Source organism: Dendrobates tinctorius, unplaced genomic scaffold, assembly GCF_039654945.1.
Source record: "Dendrobates tinctorius isolate UK_male_01 unplaced genomic scaffold, ASM3965494v1 ptg000044l, whole genome shotgun sequence".
NCBI lineage: Eukaryota > Metazoa > Chordata > Amphibia > Anura > Dendrobatidae > Dendrobates > Dendrobates tinctorius.
This window is the reverse complement of record NW_027361712.1, coordinates 5,313,993-5,330,930: the sequence shown is the minus strand read 5'-3', so window position 1 is coordinate 5,330,930 and position 16,938 is coordinate 5,313,993.

Sequence of the window (16,938 nt, the reverse complement as noted above, 5' to 3'; positions counted from 1 at the left end):
AGCTGTGTGTGTGAGCTACTTGTGTATGTGAGCTGTGTGTGTGAGAGCTGTGTGATACATACGTGTGTGAGCTGCATGTGAGTGTGAGCGGTGTATGTGAGCTGTGTGATACGTGTGTGTGAGATACGTGTCTGATACGTGTATGTGTGATATACGTGTGTGAGCTGTGTAATATGTGTGTGAGCTACTTTTGTGTGTGAGCCGTGTGTGTTACATGCGTGTGTGCGTGAGCTGTGTGTGAGCTACTTGTGTGTCCATGTGTGATACATGCATGTGTGTGTGTGTGAGTGTGAGCTGTGTGATACATGTGTGTGTGTGTGTGAGCTACTTGTGTGTGTGAGCTGTGTGATACATGCATGTGTGAGCTGTGTGTGTGAGCTACTTGTGTATGTGAGCTGTGTGTGTGAGAGCTGTGTGATACATACGTGTGTGAGCTGCATGTGAGTGTGAGCGGTGTATGTGAGCTGTGTGATACGTGTGTGTGAGATACGTGTCTGATACATGTATGTGTGATATACGTGTGTGAGCTGTGTAATATGTGTGTGAGCTACTTTTGTGTGTGAGCCGTGTGTGATACATGCGTGTGTGCGTGAGCTGTGTGTGAGCTACTTGTGTGTCCATGTGTGATACATGCATGTGTGTGAGTGTGAGCTGTGTGATACATGTGTGTGTGTGTGAGCTACTTGTGTGTGTGAGCTGTGTGATACATGCATGTGTGATATGTGTGTGTGTGATGCGTGTGAACTACGTGAGCTACTTGTATGTGAGCTGTGTGATACGTGTGTGTGTGTGTGAGCTAAAGCAAAAGTTGGCACAACCTGCCAGTGTTCTACGATTTGGGTGAGGACATGCATTGTATGTTGGCTGGTGAATTTTTTTTTTGTGCCAGGGCTGCTTTTTTTTGTCTCAGTCCGGCCCTGCCTCAGTGCCCCTCTCCATAATATTTCCCTCAAACTATGCCTCTCCATAATATTACCCCCCAACCCACACATTATGCATCTCCAAAATATCCCTCCAGCCCTCCCCTTTCCATAATATTTCTCAACCCACCCATTTCCATAATAATCCCCCACTCTGTCCCTCTGCATAATGTCCCCATCCCTCTGTCCCTCACTATACTGATTCCCTTTTCACAATTCCCCTTCCGAATAATTGCAGTAACCTAAATCCTCCCTCCCCCACCCCTAACCTATAATGATTACACATTTAATCTTTTGATCCTCCATGGAGCATGTACCAGGGCCCAATATCTGAGATGCACCGTACAATGTACATAATTGATGTGACTATGTGAAACCTAGTCAGCAACACACGCCTGAATGGAGAGTGATAAAAAAAGAATCATAGGAGAAAGCAAGGAGCGTCATGGCAGAACAGTTATGAATGTGTTTGAGAAAATGTCAGTATATATGTTTATTGGTTTTATAACTCCTATGTGGACTTCTAAATCCAGCAAAATGGTGCTTTCTATTATTTTGATGGATCAGTATGGTATCAGTGAATCCAAACGGTAATTTTGGAGTCTGTCCAGTACCGAACCTTGAACACAGACTTTTTAATGTATATCCGGTTTCCTGTTCGTGTCCTCCAGACTAACAAAGCTTACTGACAGGCTGCAGCACAGACAGTCAACAAGCTTTTAGACTGTGAGTACTTACTGAGCCTTCACAGCTTTGCCAATACTTGGAGTGGCTGTGATTGCCCTAGCACCACATGATCTAGCCTTTATAAAAGCTGGATTATGAGTGCCACCATCATTCTGCTCTTATTAGTTTAGGGACAGGACGCAGCTGGAGCGAAGGACAGAATCTGGCTGCGCACTTTGCAAAAAATTGCTGTGTGTACTCTGCATCCTCGCCTTTGGGAGTTCTATGAAAAAAGTAGCTGTGTGTACTCTGCAACCTCTACTGTAGGAGTACTCTGCCAAAATACACTATGTATACTCTGCAACCCATATATGTGAGAGCACTATGCCAAAATCAGCACTCTTGCCTGTCAGAGTACTGTTCCTTTAAGATGCTGTGTGTACTCTGCAGCCTGTGCCTGTGGAAATACTGTTAGTTTAAGCAGCTGTATGCTTTCTAGCAGTATTACAAATAAATAATTGGCATCAGACATCTCACTGACATTTGTAAGCCAAATAAATATTTTTTCTGGACTACTGTGTGTTTTCTAGTGGTCTGGGAAATAAATAATTGGCATTAAACATCATATTTCCATTTTTAGGTCAAAGAAATATTTTTTCTGGACTGATGTGTGTTTTCTAGTAGTGTTCAAATAAATAATTGGCATCAGCCTTCTCATTGCCATTTGTAGTCCAAATAAATAATTTTATTGGACCTCTGTGTGTTTCTAGTAGTCAGAGATATAAATAATTGGCATCCGCCATCTCATTGCCATTTGTAGACCAAAGAACACATTGTTCTGAACCGCTGTGTGTTTTCTACTAGTCTTAGAAATAAATAATTGGCATCAGTTGTATCATTGCCATTTGTAGGCCAAAGAACTAACTAGTCATATATGCCAGGGGGTCGGCGGGGGAGGGGGAGGAGGGGTTGTCAGATCATACTTACCCCCCTGGCACATCTCTGCAGCCCCCCACTTCTCCCACGGTCTCCCTTTCTTCCTTCAGCGGTCACGTAGTACCACTCATTAAAGTCATGAATATGCACATATTCATGACTTTAATGAGCGGTACCATGTGACCACTGAAGGAAGAAAGGGAGACCGTGGAAGAATCGGGGCTGCAGAGACCACGCAAGAAGAGGGTAAGTATATGCAGTATTCACCTGTCCTCATTCCAACGCTACTTGCCGCTGCCTTCCTGGTCCCCTGTCTGTGATGTTCAGGCAACAGAGGGCGCAATGGCGTGGTTAGTGCGCTCCACGCCCTCTGCTGCCTGAATATAACTGACAGAGGACCCGGAAGACAGCGGCAAGCAGCAATGGACTGGGGACAGGTGAATATCTCAGATGCCGGGGGCCCTGAGCCAGTGGTGACACCAGTACCTGGCCTCTAGCAATGAGAGGTGAGTATGTAATTTATTTTGTTATTTTCAGCAGCAGCATATGGGGCCTATTCTATGGAGCATTTTATGGGGGCATAATCTATGGAGCATCTTATGGGGGCATAATCTATGGATCATCTTATGGGTGCATAATCTATGGAGCATCTTATGGGGGCATAATCTATGGAGCATTATCTATGGAGCATCTTATGGGGGCATAACTTATGGAGCATTATCTGTGGAGAATTTTATGGGGGCATAATCTGTGGAGCATAATCTATGGAGCATCTTATGGGGGCATAACTTATGGAGCATAATCTATGGGGCATTTTATGGGGGCATAATCATCTTATGGGGCATAATCTATGGAGCATCTTATGGGGGCATAATCTATGGAGCATCTTATGGGTCATAATCTATGGAGCATCTTATGCGGGCAAAATCTATGGAGCATCTTATGGGGCAGCATATGGGGCATAATCTATGGAGCATCTTATGGGTCATAATCTATGGGGCATTTTATTGGGAAATAATCTATGGGACATCTTATGGGTCAGCATATGGGGCATAATCTATGGAGCATCATATGGGGGCATAATCTATGGAACATCTTATGGGGCCATAACCTTTATGGAGCAGCATATGGGGCATATTTTTCTATGGAGCATCTTATGGGGCCATTATTAACCTTTGTGCAGCATTATATGGGGTGTATTTTGTATGGAGCATCTTATGGGGCCCATCATGATCTGTATGGAGCATTATATGGCTTCTGATTCAATATGGATATTCAAAAACACTTAACCTACTGATGTCTTAATTAATTTTAATTTTATTGGTATCTATTTTTATTTTTGAAATTTACCAGTAGCTGCTGCATTTTCCACCCTAGGCTTATATGCGAGTCAGTAAGTTTTCCCAGGTTTTTGTGGCAAAATTATGGAGGTTGGCTTATACTCAGGTCGGCTTATATACAGTAAATAATTTTTCTGAACCGCTTTTTTTTCTATTCGTGATGCCAATAATTAATTGGCATCTGCTATCTCAATGAAATTTGAATGGCCAAATCTAATTTTTCTGGATCGTTATGTTTTCTAGTAGTGTTTCAAGTAAATAATCAGCCATCTTGTTGCCATTTTTAGGCCAGAAAAATAATTTTCTGGACCGCTGTGCGTTTTCAAGTAGTCTGAGAAATTAATAATTTGCGTTAGCCATCTCCATTTGTAGGCCAAATAAATAATTTTTCTGGACAAAGTATTGTATAGTAGTGTTCAAATAAATAATTGACATCAGCTATCTCATTACCATTTGTAAGGAAAAGGAATAGTTTTCATACATGTTATTCACTAGTGTGTGCCTATATGAGCATGACCTGTGCCGGTGAGCCTTGACCTACTGGTGTTCTGGGATGTTTAATATTTTTATAGCTGCTGTGATACCATCACAAAAAGCATTAACCTTTTTGCCTATTTCTTACATTTTATCTTTAAAGTAATTTAAAAAAGATTATCTATCTATCCATCTATCTATTGTCATGGCCAAAAGTATTGGAACCCTTGAAATTGTTCCAAAAAATGAAGTATTTCTCCCAGAAAATTATTGCAATTACACATTTTGCTATACACATTTATTTCCTTTGTTTGTATTGGAACAGCAAAAAATAAAAGATAAAAAAGGATAATTGAACATAATTTCACACAAGGCCGCAAAAATTGGCCAGAAAAAAATGTGGGCACCTTTCCAAAAATGTGAGTAAACAACTTTGTTTCAAGCATGTGATGCTCCTTCAAACTCACCTGTGGCAAGGAACAGCTGTGGACAATCTGAAAATCACACCTTAAACCAGATAAAAAGAAGAGAAGCTGACTCAATCTTTGCATTGTGTGTTTGAATGTGCCACACTAAGCATGGAGAGCAGAAAGAGGAGAAGAAAACTGTCTGATGAATTGAGAACATGAATTGTTGAAAAATATCAACAACCTCAAGGTTACATGTCCATCTCCAGAGATCTTGATGTTCCTTTGCCCACATAATCAAGAAGTTTACAACCCAAGAAACCGTAGTTAAGCTCCCTGGACATGGATTGCAGAGAAATATTAATGAAAGTTTGAAATCCAGGAAAGTCAGGATAGTGGATAATTAGCCTCAATCAAGTTCCAAAAAAATTTGAGCTGCCCTGCAAGCTCAGGGTGCATCAATGTCAGTGCAAGCTTTCCTTCAGCATTTGAATGAAATGAAACGCTATCGCAGGAGACCCAGGATTTATCCCTATCTATTCTTTCTCTCAATAGACATAGCAATGTAAAATTTTATATTATGTGCAAAACTAAATTGTCTTTAACTGTTAATAGGTATAACTTATTTTGAACTTGTGGACATGTATTTTTGATTGCTACAACTTTTTTATTTCTATTTACATACAATGCATCTATATTGGTTTGTTCTATCGCTGAAAAAGTAATATTATTAAAAATTATTATTAAAAGAATGTTAGCATTTACTTTTAGAGAAACAATTGAAGGAAGGTAAAAACGCTATCTACCATTGGTTGCTTTTACATGATTTTTTTAACACTTTTTACCATATTAACTTTAAGGCTGTGTGCAGACGCTGCGGATCCGCAGCGGATTTGGCCCTGCGGATCCGGTGTACAGTACCATTATTCCCTATGGGAATTAAAAACCGCTGTGCAGATGCTGCGGAATTTTCCGCGTGGATTTTGCTGCGGTTTCAAATCCTCAAAAGAATTGCATGTCAATTCTTTCTGCGGATACTGCAGTGGTTTACCATCTCCTCCATTGTGGAGATGATAAACCGCAGGGTAATCTGCAGATAAACCGCAGGTCTTTTGACCTGTGGATTTTGCAAAATTCGCGCGGATGAATCTGCAGCGTGTGCACACAGCCTTATTCTACTGGTTGTAAAACCTAAGAGGTTACCTGATGTTTTATTCTGTGGTATGCTTAGTAATATATTCATATACTGTATATATGTTAAGCGCCGGGATTCTCCCACTGCACAGGGTAGATCCAAAGCCTTGTTTACCTCTGCAGTCTCCCATTCTGCTATGACCACAGTGGAGGTTGCTCAGCAAAGATGTCAGTCTCAGCATCTTACTCATACTCATGCTGTTTGCTTGGTTGCTGGTGGCCCAAGTCTATGCTAACCAGCGATAGGCAGCAGCAAACAGATGCTCTGGAGGCTAAGTCCAAAAATCATCCTACTGAGCATGCTTGTGTGGTAACCTCTCATTGGTAGTCGGTCGTCAGCTGCTCTGGTGATGTGGCTGCTCCAGATTGGTCCACGAGCAAGATTGACATGACCTGAACCTATAAAAGATCCTATGAGGTGCATGCCAGCGTGCTAAACTCATTTGCGGTCGTGTGTGTGGGTGGAGACTTTGCCGCTCTGTCGGCTGTGCGAGTGCCTAGCTTTCCTTAGAGAGGCAGGCTTTTCTTTTGGCTTGGCATGGTGCCTGTCTCGGCCACATGTACGGTTAGCAGGGGTCAGTTACGGGGCACAGTCAAACCCACGTGCTTAAACCCTTTTGATTTCAACTGGGTATTGCACACATACCGCTCGGTGGCTAGCTGAGCTTGGTACTTATATTTTTGCACCACTCAGTGGACAGCTCTATTAGTTAGTTTTATTTTTCTTTTCCACACGGCGGTTAGCTGAGCGTGTATTCCTTTGCCAGTGGATAGCTCTCTGAGATGCTATCAGTCTGGTATCTTGCGTTCAGTCTGTGGAGTAAACACAGTGCTTTCTGGCTAACACTCATCGCACTGCTCCGCTATTGGTTGCTAGCTGCAGGACAACATCTCTGTTGCACTAAATAAAATTACTAATAAAGTGCGATCTGCCAACCCTAACAGTATATTAGTGCCAGGGTCTGGATAGTAATGGCGGACAAGCAGCTGGAGGGCAGGATATCCTCGCTAGAGCGGGCAACTTCAGCTGTGGATATATCCTCAGTAGCAGCAAAGGCAGCCAGTGAAGGCGCTACTAGGGTTTCAGGTGCGACTACTGCTGTTTTTTCCATATTTCTCGCTCCCCAATAAGTTTTCTGGGGATAGTAAGGCTTGCAGGGGATTTGTGAACCAGTGCTTGATCCAGCTGGATCTACTGGGTTCTTGGTTCTCGTCTGAATGGGCCAAAGTGGAATTTGTTTTGTCCCTTATGATGGACAGGGCATTGGAGTTGGCTACGCCTTAATGGGAACATAAGGACCTGTTGGTCCGCAGCACCTCTCGTTTTTTGGGCGCTCTGAAACTGGTCTGTCTTGGACCCCAGGTTACCCATGACACTGCACTCCAACTCCTGGCTTTGACTCAGGGCTCATTTCCGACCAGCCAGTTTGCTATCTGGTTCCAGACGTTAACTTCTGAGCTGGACTGGCCAGATAAGGTCTTTGCCCTGGTGTTCTGGCGGGGCCTTGAAGACCATATTAAAGATGCTTTGGCCACTAGGGAGGTCCCCACTACACTGGCGGATTTACTATCCATATCTCCATATCCACTCATATCGATCTTCGGTATGCTGAACAAAGATTGAAGTGAGCCCAGTGTAGACAAAGGATTTGGTTAGCACCAAATTTTACCAATCCTTTGGGGTCTTTGACTTGGAGGAGCAGATTGGTGGAGCCCAAGATGGTTTATCAGGTGAAGGCTAAATTCCGTTACGTATGTACTCCACCAACTTATTTTGTCTCTAGGGAGGCTGGTCATTACGCCAATAGGTTGGCACACACACGTGGATTCCAATGCAAATAGTGGTTTAATAAGGTGCAGTACATACAGTCACATTTCGGTCTATATGACCTTCATTAATGTACGTAGCTTAGATAAGGAGGCAGCTTGGGGCAAGTCAGAAGCACTCGCCCACTCAAACCCACGTGCTTTAACCCTTTTGGTTTCAACTGAGTATTTATTGCACTCCTCATTTAGTACTGCTCGGTGGCTAGCTGACCTTGGTACTCATTTTTGCGCTACTCAGTGGACAGCTGTATTAGTTGGTTTTATTTTTCTTTGCCACTCGGCGGTTAGCTGAGCTGGTACTCCTTTGCCAGTGCATACCTCTCTGAGATGCTATCAGTCTGGTATCTTGCATTCAGTCCACACTGTGTGAAGAAAATACAGAGTGCTTTCTGGTGAACGCTCGTTGCAAGGCTCCGCCATTGTTTACTAGCAGCAGGATAACATCTCTGCATGGTGGACCCCGGGTTGCGATTGCACTAAATAAAATAACTAATAAAGTGCGATCCGCCAACCTTAACACATATATATATATATATATATATATATATATATATATATATATATATATATATATAACCTTTCATCTCGCCCCCACATCTCTTTGTTGTCCTTTCTCATTCTCGGATCCTCTACCAGAGGCCTGGGAGTTTGAGGGTTATGCGCACGATCATAGTTGTTCACATTGCACTTTTCTGGACATAGAGCTCAGATGTTGCTCCTGGGATCTGTTGTAGCCATTCTTCCAACTTAGGGGTAATTGCTACAAGTGCTCCTTCACCTTTCTCATCTTCTCCAGTTCTCCTTTGAGGTCCTGGTAGTTCTCCAGCTTCTCATATTCCTTCTTTCTGATGTCGCTGTCACTTGGCACTGCCACATCTATTATCATTGCTCTCTTCTGATCCTTATCTACTATGACAATGTCTGGTTGGTTAACCAACACCTGCTTATCCATATGGATCTTGAAGTCCCACAGGATTTTAACCCTTTCATTCTCCACCGCTTTCCCTGGGGGTCTCCCACCTGGACTTAGAGGGACTTAGCCCATATGCTGTGCAGATGTTCCTTTATACAATTCCCGCTATTTGTTTGTACTGTTCCTGCTTGCACTTTGCATCCTGCCACTATATGTTGGACTGTTGCTGAGGTTTCTTTGCATAGTCTGCACCTTGGGTCTTGTCTTGTGTGGTAGACTCCTGCTTCTATGGATTTGGTATTTAGTGCTTTCTCTTGTGCCACTATGATTAGTGCCTCTGTGCTGTCTCTGAGTCCAGGTTTCTCCAGCCGTTGGTAGGACTTCTCCATGTCAGCTGCCTCCATTATCTGTCAATGGTACATCCCACGAAGTGGCTTGTCTTACCATGGCGTTTCATGTTCCTGTTCTTCCTTCCAGACCTGTTGTTGCTGCTTTAAGCTATTTCCCTGCATCTCATCTTTTGGTGCCATTCATCTGATGTATTCCTGGATACTCCTTGTTTAATGAGTGATAGTGTCTTGGATGCTTATCAAGCCTCGACCACCCTCCTTTCTGTTGGTATGCAATCTTTGGGTGCTAGACATAGGGTGGAGACCTCCATGCATTGTGAGGAGCTTTTGTGTCTTCACATCTGCAGCCTCCATCTCTTCTTTGGGTCAGCACACTATGCCAGCAGGGTATCTGATAACTGGCAGGGCATATGTATTGATGGCACAGATTATATTCTTCCCATTGAGCTGGCTCTTCAGGTCATGTGTTACTCTTTGATGGTATTTGGATGTTGCTGATTTCTTTGCCTCCACATCATGGTTATCGTTTCCCTGTTGGATGCCAAGGTACTTGTATCATGTGTGTACATCTGCTATGTGCCCTGCTGATAATTCCACTCCATCAGTGTTTACTACCTTGCCTCTCTTTATTACCAACCATCCACACTTCTCCATTCCTAAGGACATCCCAATGTATTCGCTGTAGATCCTTGTCAGGTGGATCAGTGAATCAATGTCTCGTTCGTTTTTTGCATACAGCTTGATGTCATCCATGTAGAGGAGGTGGCTGATGGTGCTTCCTCTCTTGAATTTGTATCCATAACCAGACTTTGTAATTATCTGACTGAGGCGGTTCAAGCCTATGCAGAACAGCAATGAGGACAGTGCATCACCTTGTTATATGCCGTATTTGATGGTCACTTGTGCTAGTTGTCTTGAGTTCACTTCCATAGCCCCATTGAGTTTCTGAGAAAGGTTCTCAATTTCCTGTTGACATTGTAGAGAGCCAAGTATTCATAGTCAGATCCATTGAGTCATAGGCTTTCCTGTAGTCAATCCAGGCTGTGCTGAGATTGGTCTTTCTGGAACTTGAGTCTTGATCGACTGCTCTATCTACTAGGAGCTAGTGCTTAGAGCCTCTGGTGTTGGTCCCAATGGCTTTCTGAGCTGGTTCTGTAGCTTGGTGGCTGTGATTCCTGACAGGAGTTTCCATGTTGTTGTAAGGCAGGTTATTGGGTGGTAGTTGGATGGAACTGTTCCTTTGTGAGGAACCTTCAAGATCAGCACTGTTCTACCTTGTGTTACCCAATCTTGGTGGTGGCCTTCTTCTAGCAGTTGGTTCATCTTCTTCTTTTCCATGTGTCCATGTACTGCTGTTAACTTATTAAGCCAGTAGGTGTGGATCATGTCTGGGCCAGGTGCTGTCCAGCTATTCATGTTCTTGACCTGCTGTTGGATGTCTGCTTCAGTAATGGTGACTGGTTCTTGCACTAGGTGGTTGCTCTGTTTCATTCTCAGATCTTGTAGCCATATAGCACTGGTGTTGTCTGCTTTTTACTTCTCCCATATGTTCCTCCAGTATTGTTCAGTCTCTGCTATTGGTGGAGTTGCTCCCTTTGTGCTGTTGCTCTGTAGTTGGGAGTACACTTTGTATGGTTCTTTAGAGAACAGGGCATTTGTCTTCTTGGCCTCAGCTTCTCTAGTGTATCTCCCTAGTCCTGCAGCGAATGCTGTGAGCCTTTGTTTAGCAGTCTCTAGGGCTTCAGCTGGGGGTCAGGCCTTTGTACTTGTCCTTATTCTTGATCTTTACACCCTTCTGTATTTCTGTTACTTGACTGACTTCCCTTCGCATCATCATAATTTTAGTCACCAGTCTTCTTTTCCAAGGGGGGCATGTACTTCTGTTGTTCTTGTGGGTTGTATTGCCAATTGGCATAGATCAGTTTATTAGTTTGAGTTATGGTGGTGGTCCATCTCAAGTTGTGATAATAGTTTCTCAGTCAGTGAACATCCAGAGTTTTGTCATATGCTTCATATCTCCTCTCTCATTTTGTCTGCTGTTATAGTAGCATTTCATCAGATGCAGGTTCTCTTGCCTTGTCCATGAATGGTTTGTTCCAGTAGCCCATTTATCATCAGATTGTCCTGGTTCCTCGACACCTGAGGGTGGTGTACTAGATGGGTCCGGCCCCTTAAGGCTGAGTTCACACGTTGCATTTTTTTCGCGTTTCCACGGCGGTTTTAACCGCGCGATTTTGCTGCGAAAACGCAAAAAATAAGCATCCCATGCATTCCTATGGGATTCCGCAATGCTGTGCTAATGCTGCGGTTTTTACCGCGGCGGAATCGCTTCACGGTAAAAAACGCAGCATGCTCATTAGTTTGCGGAATCGCGGCGATCCCGCACCCATAGGAATGCATAGTTCCGCTTATTTCCCGCATGTGGCTGTGCCCACCATGCGGAAAGTAAGCAGAACAATTGCGGATGGTACCCACGGTCCGGAGGAGAGGAGACTGTCCTCCGGGCTTTGGGTACCATATCCCTGTAAAAAATAGAATTTAAAATAAAAAATATTGCTATTCTCACCCTCCGACGTCCCGCGCAGCCTTCCCGCTTCTCTTCACGCTCCAGTCCCAGTAGTCCTTTGCGAAAATGCTCGCGATGACGTCGGTCATTCGCGCGATGTCATCGCGAATTACCGCGAGACGTCGCGATCCCGCGAGAACTGACGTCATCGCGGGCATTTTCGCAAAGGATTACTGGGAATGGATGCGCGGGACGTCGGAGGGTGAGAATAACACTATTTTTTTTTTTTTTTTTTTACATTCTATCTTTTACTACTGAGGCTGCATAGGCAGCCTCAGTAGTAAAAAGTTGGTCACACTCGTCAAACACTATGTTTGACGAGTGTGACCAACCTGTCAATCAGTTCTCCAAGCGATGCTACAGATCGCTTGGAAAACGCTAGCATTTTGCAAGCTAAATACGCTTGCAAAATGCTAGTTTTTCCACGGGAAAATCGCGGGAATTTAAAATGCGATTTTCCCGCGGACTGGAATTCCGGAATTCTCGCGGTAATTTCCGCGAGAGTTCCGGTACGTGTGCACTTAGCCTAAAGGGGTTTTTCCATAAACAAAGTACATTTTAACAAATAGATCTTAAGATAAATATGAGAGCTGCAGTTGAATGTATTTAAATAAATTGTCCCTGTGCTGAGATAATCTTATAAATGTACCCCTGCTGTGCACTATGTAATGGCTGTGTCTGACTGTGGCTTTCTCATGTGGTGTATGGCTGAGGGTTGCACTCCTGACAGAGTATGATCTATTTTACTGTGGCCAAGCTTTCTATCAGGAGAAGAGTCTTTCCTTCTCAAATTACACACACACATGAAACTCCACAATACAATGTTTGCACAGTAACTGCCTCTAGGCAGAAGATGATAATAGTGGAAGCAGTTGGTGCATTTAAGCCTCAGTCATGAAAATAGCATCAAATAAGAAACGTAAGTATAAATATACATATATATTTCTCATGGAAAAATAACCACTCACAATGTACAGTGCCTTGCAAAAGTATTTGACTCCCTGGAACTTTTCAACCTTTTCCTACATATCATGCTTCAAGCATAAAGATACCAAATGTAAATTTTTGGTGAAGAATCAACAAGTGGGACACAATAGTGAAGTTGAATGAAATTTAGTTTGGTTATTTTAATTTTTTGTGGAAATTCATAAACTGAAAAGCGGGGCGTGCAACATTATTCGGCCCCTTTAACTTATTACTTTGTTGCGCCACCTATCAGTTTTGTACATCAAGAGACTGAAATTAGCATCTTTATGTTTGAAGCATGATATGTGGGAAAAGTTGAAAAGTTCCAGGAAGTCGAATACTTTTGCAAGGCACTGTATATGATCCAAAGGGATAGCATAATCTATATGTAAAAACAAGTGTTGCTACCATCTCTTGGATATTAAAGTGCCAATCATAGTGCAAAAAAAGACAATTTTCTTACCCATGTGGGAGAGAGTGATGTGTGAGGCCATTTGCATCAGTTGCCCCAACGCGCGTTTATATTTATTCTCATGTTTCTTATTTGGTGCTATTTCCATGGTACATTGAGTGGTATTTGAGATGTTTTGGTGTAGCTGGACCTGGTTCCCCTCTCTTTTCACTCCTCCTATTCTGCATTGTTTAGGGTCACTGTTACCTGGATTTATATTTGTTAGTGAACTAAATAAAGTTGCATAATGATTATTTATAGCATCCTTGTCTCACTACATTTATTTATTGAGTATATTGCTCCATTTATTTGTAGGATAATAGAGTGGTTCCTCAACATCATATCTGCTAATTGCAGGTTTTTGGAAAATTGTCGTATCCGCAATGTCAGCTTTTGCTAATCTTCACATATAGAAAGATGAGCTACTGCTGAGAACAGAGTTATTTGTAATCTTGGCCATTCGTAAAAGTTGTGTCTGTGTAATCAATATACCGAACATTAACAATAAGGGTTCTGCAGAAAAGAATCCTACTGCTATAAAAGTATGATGCATGGAATCCAAGGGTTTGTTTCCATATACCGTTTATGGAAGTTTATGCTTCGAACATACAACACTGCCCTTCACCTCTCAAAACAAACCTATTTCAACACCCTCATCACTTCACTGTCCAATAACCCTAAACGTCTCTTTGACACTTTTCATTCTCTACTCAACCCAAGAGTACAGGCCCCTACCACAGAGCTTCGAGCTGACGATCTGGCCAATTACTTCAAAGAAAAAATTGACCAGATCCAACAGGAAATTATCTCCCAATCACCACATACCATGCACTGTCCTCCCTCCCCCACTGCATCTAGCTCACTCTCTGATTTTGAACCAGTCACAGAAAAAGTAAGCAGGCGCCTTGCATCTTCTCGCCCAACCACTTGCACCAGTGACCCATTTCCATCACATCTACTCTAGACCCTTTCCCCTGCTGTCACCCCTCACCTAACTAAAATATTTAACCTCTCTCTCTCTTCTGGTATCTTTCCCTCCTCATTTAAGCATACCATCATACATCCACTACTTAAAAAACCATCCCTCGACCAAAACTGTGCCGCTAACTATAGACCTGTTTCTAATCTTCCCTTCATCTCTAAACTCCTGGAACGCCTGGTCCACTCCCATCTTATCCGCTATCTCTCAGAAAACTCTCTTCTCGACCCTCTCCAATCCGATTTCCGCTCTTTACATTCTACTGAAACTGCCCTCACTAAAGTCTCTAATGATCTACTAACAGCTAAATCAAATGGTCATTACTCCATGCTAATTCTCTTGGATCTCTCTGCAGCATTCGACACTGTGGATCATCAGCTCCTCCTCACTATGCTCCGTTCCATTGGCCTCAAGGACACCGTTCTCTCCTGGTTCTCCTCCTATCTCTCTGACCGCTCCTTTACTGTATCTTTTGCTGGCTCCTCCTCCTCTCATCTTCCCCTTACTGTTGGGGTTCCTCAAGGATCAGTCCTAGGCCCCCTCCTCTTCTCTTTGTATACTGCCCCTATTGGTCAAACAATCAGTAGATTTGGTTTCCAGTACCATCTCTATGCTGACGACACCCAATTATACGCTTCTCCGGACATCACGCCAGCCTTTCTAGAAAACACCTGCAATTGTCTAAACACTGTGTCTAACATCATGTCCTCACTATATCTGAAACTGAACCTGTCAAAGTCTGAACTCCTTGTGTTTCCTCCCGCTACTAATGTACCTATACCCGACATTGCCATTTCCGTGTGTGGTTCTACTATTACTCCCCAGCAACATGCCCGCTGTCTTGGGGTCATACTTGACTCCGAGCTTTCCTTTGTCCCCCACATCCGATCACTGGCTCGCTCTTGTTATGTGCACCTCAAAAACATTTCTAGAATTCCACCGTTTCTTACTTTTGACTCTGCAAAAACTCTGACTGCTTCTCTTATTCATTCTCGTCTTGACTATTGTAACTCCCTTCTAATCAGTCTCCCTCTTACCAAACTCTCCCCCCTCCAATCTGTCTTGAATGCTGCTGCCAGGATCATATTCCTCTCCAATCGTTACACCAATTCCTCTACCTTATGCCAGTCATTACACTGGCTACCCATCCACTCCAGAATCCAGTACAAACTTATTACCCTCACCCACAAAGCTCTTCATGGCTCAGCACCACCCTACATCTCCTCCCTTGTTTCAGTATACCATCCTACCCGCGCTCTCCATTCTGCTGATGACCTGAGGTTAGCATCCTCAATAATCAGAACCTCCCACTCCCGTCTTCAAGACTATACACGTGCCGCGCCAATTCTTTGGAATGCACTTCCTAGGTCAATACAATTAGTCCCCAATCCCCACAATTTTAAGCGTGCCCTGAAAACTCATTTATTCAGACTGACCTACTGCCTCAACACATTAACCTAATCTATCCCTATGTGGCACAGCCAAAAGTTTTTTACCATAACCAGGATCCCCGCATCATGTTCCAACATGCTTTATGCATCCATTAGCCCTCTGCATCCATACTGTTACACACTTAACATTATGGCTGGTCCATACAATCAGGGCAAATGTTACCACCCACCTTTCAAGTCTCCCCTTTTTTCCTCATAGATTGTAAGCTTGCGAGCAGGGCCCTCATTCGTCTTGGTATCTGTTATGATCTATGTGATTATTGTTATGCTGTAATGTATATTGTCTGTACAAGTCCCCTCTGAAATGTAAAGTGCTGCGGAATATGTCAGCGCTATAGAAATAAAATGTATTATTATTATTATTATTATACCGTAGTTTTCAGACTATAAGACGAACTGGAGCATAAGACACACCCCAATATTTTTAATAGAAAGGTGGTGAGTCTCATAGTCCAACTTTATGGTTGCTTACCGGGGGTTGCGGCTGCGTTTGAGCAGGGTAATGGGAGGCAGGGTCACTGCTACAAGAAGCTGGCAGAAGCAGGAGTGGAGGGAAGCTGTGGGTTCTGGACTGGGAGAATGGGGTGTTTGGCAGTGCGAGGCTTCGGCCAGGCCACGTGCTCTCAGAAAATGTTGGCAGTGTACCCACACTTTCACAGCAGTGGACTTCAAGAAAATGGTCATCGGGGTTGGAGCATGTGCAGATTTCAGATGCCACGTTCTGGGGAAACTCCTGCCGCCAGCACCGCCAGCTTCCTGCAGCATTGACACTGCTTCCTGTGATCCCGCTCCACCATAGCCACCCACCCGGTAAGCTACATTTGGATTGTAAGACACCCCCATTTTCCTCGCAATTTTTTTGGGAAAAAATGACTTTTAATATCCGAAAACATAGTATATTGTAATGTTCGATCAAAAGTGAATACGTTAATACAAATAACAGGAACCAATAAAACAACACATACTGACTTCATCACGACATGTGAGGTACAAGTAAGTCATACGTCGTGCCCGTGTCTTTAATGCGGGCTCGCACTCTGAGTCTGCATCTTTCCCAGCACATAATGGCTGATTTAATCTGCAATCATGTTAGTTTAACAGTCGTGGGTGCTAGAAAACTAAAAAACACAACTGTGGAATTACACTTTTTTTGCAGTTTCAGAACACTTGGATTTTTTTTCCCGTTTTCCAGTACACTATGTGATAGAACGAATGGTGTCATTCAAAAGTACAACTTGTCCTGCAAAAAGGCCTCAAGCAGCTATAATGACAGAAAAATAAAGTTATGGCTTTTGGGAGAACTGGAGGAAAAAACAAAGCGAAAAACACTGAAAATTGCCATGTAATGAAGGGATTAAGGTATGTATACAAATAATAACATCACAGTAGCTAAACAAGCAGCAGTAACCCCTATATTGGAAACCTGAAGATCGGATTATTCTGTAGGCAAATTACTCATTATTTATTACAAATTATTATTATTTATGACAAAATAGTT